We start from the raw sequence: 5,176 nt of genomic DNA, 5'->3' as shown, positions 1-5,176 counted from the left end.
GATGGATGGATGGATGGATGGATGGATGGATGGATGGATGGATGGACTTCTGCGATTTGTTATTGCTCATAAATTGTGCCGACCGTTCATTTTCAGCTGCTACTTCACCGACTTTGATCTCAGTATCTGTAAAAGTGACAGCGTTAAAGACAACTGTGTGTTTTCAGGTCAATTGGCTTCGGCAGCCATTTTGCTCTGTGTTGGCTCCAAATGGTAAATCAGTTATAGAGTTGCTTTCTCAGAGTTTCATTAAAATATGCGTAATGGTTCACGACAGATATGTTCACACACAATATCACTCTTTTGCTGTTAACAGTGATAAAAGGCGTGTGCAGATATGGGTGTGTGTGTGCGTTATCCTAGTCCTGTGTGTGTGTCACTCCGTTTGCATAATGTTTCATGTTCACTGCATGCGTCCGTGTCCGTGTCAGACTTTGTGTTCACTGATCAAACTCAGAGTGAGTGTTTCAGCTGCCTGCAGGGAGGACGGGCCAGAAAGGCTGCGCCAAGCAAAACGACTGGTCACCACTCTCAGGGCTTTTGTGCTTTAATGGTACCAGGTGTGTAACCAGAGCACGCCGGGGATTTTACACAGCATTTGATCCCTTGAATGCCCTCTTTTCCTCCGTTTGTCTCATCTTCCTCCAAGTGCATTCAGGCTCGCACACTCAGAGGACGAAAGAGGGAAAAAGTACCATCAAAGAGCCCGAGCTGCCCCTGGAGCTCAGGGGCATCCCATAATACCTTCATGTCTCACGTGACACACGTTCTGCTGTCATCCCTAATCAGACGTCTGTGTTAAAGACGTCAGCCGTGGGAAAATGTCTCCAAAAGGTACTAAATATAGGAAAACTTGTTTTTGTTGATGAAATTTTACAGCACGAAGCCAAGAAAGCTGCAGAGATGATTCACATCTTTTAAAGTGAGGTTCAATGTAAATGTTATGGATAATGAGTTTGGTTACCACTTTACAGTAAGGCTCTCCTTATAGATGCTAATAAATACTTTATAGATATGTTATTAATTCCTCTATAAACATTTTATAAATCATTAATAACTGCTTATTATGCATTAATTAAGGGTGACAGAGACGAAACCGACCAGTTTGTTGCCAAATAGTCACATCTGTTCACCTATACATTTCATCTAGAGTTGTTATATTAAACATTTCAGACTAAGTTACTGCCTTGTAAGAACAATGAGCATTTGTAAACCTCATTTTTTAAGATATAATATTAGTTGCAGATACTTATAATACAGTGATATAGTACAATATTATATGCTAAAAAAATAGGTTTACAAATGATTACTGTACAAGGTAGTAACTTAGTCTGAAATGTTTAATATAACAACTTTAGTTGAAATATATAGGTGAACAGATTTGACTCACTATTTGGCAAAAACTGGTTAGTTTTGTCTCTCTGTCCCCCTTAATTAATGCATAATAAGCAGTAATTAATGATTTATAAAGTGTTTACAGAGGAATTAATAATGTAGCGGTATCTATAAAATACTTATTAGCCATCTGTAAGGGGAGCCTTACTGTAAAGTGGTACCTTAGTTTCTCACCTGTTGTACATAGCTCTTTGAGTTGCCGTATATTTCGGATTATTAGCAGCACCGGATTGTGCCTCAGTTTGGAGAAATAAAGTTTAATTCTGACTGGAATAACATGCTAACAGCTAGGCTAAGGCCAAGATCAATATAAATTGCTATTTTATAATATTTTTTTTCTTTTATTCAACTATTATTTAACCAGGAAGGTCCAATTTAGATTATAAACCTCATTTTCACGGCAGAAAATAGCCACGATAGGCGTCAGCAAATACAAAACGTAGTTACCACATCACAGTTAAGACAACAAAATTAAAAACATCAAACTGAGAAAAAAAATTTAACAATTACCTCAACTTTTACAGCGTTATCAGTTTCCCATTACATTCTTATTTACATGGAAGTTAGTGTTTATTTGAAGCACAAATAGCAGCAGCAGCTAGCTGTAGCACGTTTGGTGTATCCTGGAGCACTTCCTTCAGTAAACCTCATCACAGTCTCTGCAGGTTTTGATAACTGGACAATGTAAAACAAACAGTGAGTGGTTAGTTGAGTTTCACTGCAAAACATAAATGGCATTTTAAATATGAGCCTTTTTTTTAATGGCCAGCAATAAAAAAAAAAGAAAATGTTCAAAACAGTCTGAATTTATTTTAATGATTAGAAAAATACAACAATAAAACCACAGGCAAAAAAAATAATTATTGACCCATTTGTTCATATTTTAATGCTTGAAGTCATCAACAAGGTGAGAGTGTTAAAAGGATTGAGTAAAAATAAATTTACTCTGTTTGTGTTGTAGGAAAGGTGTTAAGTTTAAGCTTTGATCAGAGACGTTCAGTTCCTGTGATTAAAACACCTGGAGCTAATAAATTATTTTTATGATCAGACAGGACGACCATAGTTAGCTTCTGAGTCCTGGTTTCTGTTTCTTTGTTTTGTTCAGATGTCATCCAAAGAGCTATCTATAACAGGTTAGATATTAACTGTTCATAACCAATCCACAGAACCCCAAAATCTGAACCGTTCATTTTTAAAGAGAAAATGAACTTCTATCAATTCAAATCTAATTTATTTACAAACCCTGACTCATACAAAATCACTCTTTGTGGATGTGGGTTCAGTCAGCAATACAGCTGTTCTGTTTATTAGAAAAATACAATTCTCCAGTGTGCACAACTTTTTACGAACATGAGGGGGAAAAGTTGCAACATCCCAAAAATAAAAAGCTTTTCTCTGCTGTGCAACTATTACAAAATTGCTTAATGCTTTTCTTAACGCTGCTACGAATGAGTATCGAATAACTTTGACTGTTACCAGAAAGGTTGGATGTTTTACGGGTGCAAAAGGATGTTTGTTAGAGGCCAGGCAGGGATTTAAGAGGTCGATACAGGTTGTGACTCACTTTAGTGCTGAAAACTACGAGAACAAACTGTTTGTTGTTTTGTCCTCTGAGGCATTGAGGAATAAAATAATCCAACAAAATGTACAGCTGAAACATCTGGCTCTTTCTATCCAATGTTTTTCAGAAATGAGCAATCAGACCTACAGTATCAGTGACCAAAAGCCCACATGAAGCTCATTCTGTGTTAAATATAGCTTCCCTTCATGCAGTGCACAAGTCACATCCAAACTGAATTATAATAAAAAGCAAACAGTTCTGATGCCTTTCAGTGTCCCACAGTTCTGCTCCCGATTCAGATTTTAGTTTAAAGCATGAAGCACAGCGTCGGACGTCAGAACTTTGTGCTTTCTTCCAGGCTTCATAAAGGTAAAAGTGTGTTCGGTGATGGATGTTTTAGGTCCGAGGTCTGCATCCTGTGGCTCTGGGGCCACATGTGGCTCTTTAGTCCCTCATCTGCAGCTCTATGAAGCTTTGACCAAAACTTAGAGGAAATTCATTGTTCTGGTTTTTATACCCACAACAAAAAAAACGCTAGCTTTGGTAGTGTTTGGTCAATTTTCTGCAAATGTTTGAACATCATTACTATTTTCTGCTTTATTACCTCAAAGTGGGACACTTCATTTCTCTTCACATAAAAGGCCACAGGTCTGCAGAGTTCGGTGTTTTCATTTCCATCTAAAGGTAGAAACTAGAAGTTTTTACTTCTTTACATCATAGAGTTATTTTTGTCACAAAATGTAGAAATATGAATAAATGATCAAATGATCTTTGATCAAAAAGGTTGCAGACCCCAGTTTTAGGTCAAAGCACTCGTGTGTTTTATTTCTGAACGGGTACTTGTTGCCTTAACGTGCATCTTCTCATTATTGATTATTAGTTTTTTAAAATATTAATAAATGTTGAAATTCATCATTAATTATTGCAGTTCCTTCATGCAATAGCAACATTTTATTTATTTTAGTACAGTAGTCCCTCGTTTATCACAGGGGATCCATACTAGAGTTGCAGTCGGGCCTGATAAATCTGACCCGGACCAGACCGAGCCCATAGTTTTTTTATTTCTGAGCCCTACCTGGACCCAATGGGTTACCAGTAATTAAGATGGCTGAAGACGACAAAAAACAAACTTTTTTTAATTAAGCTTTTACTGCTTTTGTAAGCAAATCAGTTTGACATGATAGTTTTAAAAACATAATGAAAGGAAGATATAAGATTTATGTTTATTAACAAGTCACCAAATGGATATTAACATTAAAAATGAAAAGCCTATGAAAAAAATCAACTGTAAATATACAGTATTATTACTGTATATTATACAAATACTGGCTATTGTACAAATTAACAAAAATATTTTTAGAGAAAATTTATATTGAAGAAATATTGAACAAGGCTATTTTAATTGAACGCGCTGCTCGCTTCAGCTTTTGTCAATTCTGCTACTTCAATCACTGCAGATGAGAACAGGTGTGGAGACGAGCGCAGCCGGCAATCAGCTGATTCATCCGTCCATCCATCCATCCATCCATCCATTATCTTTACCCGCTTCTTCCTTTTCAGGTAGCAGGGGTCACTGGTGTCCATGTCCAGCAGTCACTGTGCGAAAGGTGTGGTACACCCTGGACAGGTCGCAAGTCCATTTCAACCAGCGAGTCAGCGAACGCACGTGGCCAGTGGTGTCCATCTGAGCTTAACACAACTTTTTTAAACCTCTTAAACCAGCCAGTCAAACAGACCTGCCTCCTCCTCAACAAGTAGATTAACACAATTCTATATTGTGCATTTAGTTTTCTTTGTGCTGTATGATTCGTAAAACCGCAGAAGCCTGAGCCCACGTGCGCAATTATTGTGCAATGCACCAGCGATCTCTTTCACAGTCTAACTGCTGCACTCTTCTTTCTTTCCTCATCCTCTCAACACAAAAACTTACTGCCTCCTCCTCTACAAGTTGATTAACACAATTTTACATTGTGCATTCTTAGTTTTATTTGTGCCGTATGATTCGTGAAACCACGTCAAAGCCTGAGACCAGCCCGGCCCGCACATTAATCACATTATAACGCCTGAATCGGCCATAATCCAGGTTGGTCCAGGCCGGGTTTCGGGTTTGGGTTAGACATGACAGCTCTAATCCCTACCCTGAAGCCCTGCAATAAGTGAAAAACTGTATATATATATACAGTATATATATATATATATATATATATATATATATATATA

Source organism: Nematolebias whitei, chromosome 12 (genome assembly GCF_014905685.2).
Source record: "Nematolebias whitei isolate Nwh7 chromosome 12, NemWhi1, whole genome shotgun sequence".
Lineage (NCBI taxonomy): Eukaryota > Metazoa > Chordata > Actinopteri > Cyprinodontiformes > Rivulidae > Nematolebias > Nematolebias whitei.
Note: the sequence above shows the minus strand (reverse complement) of the source record.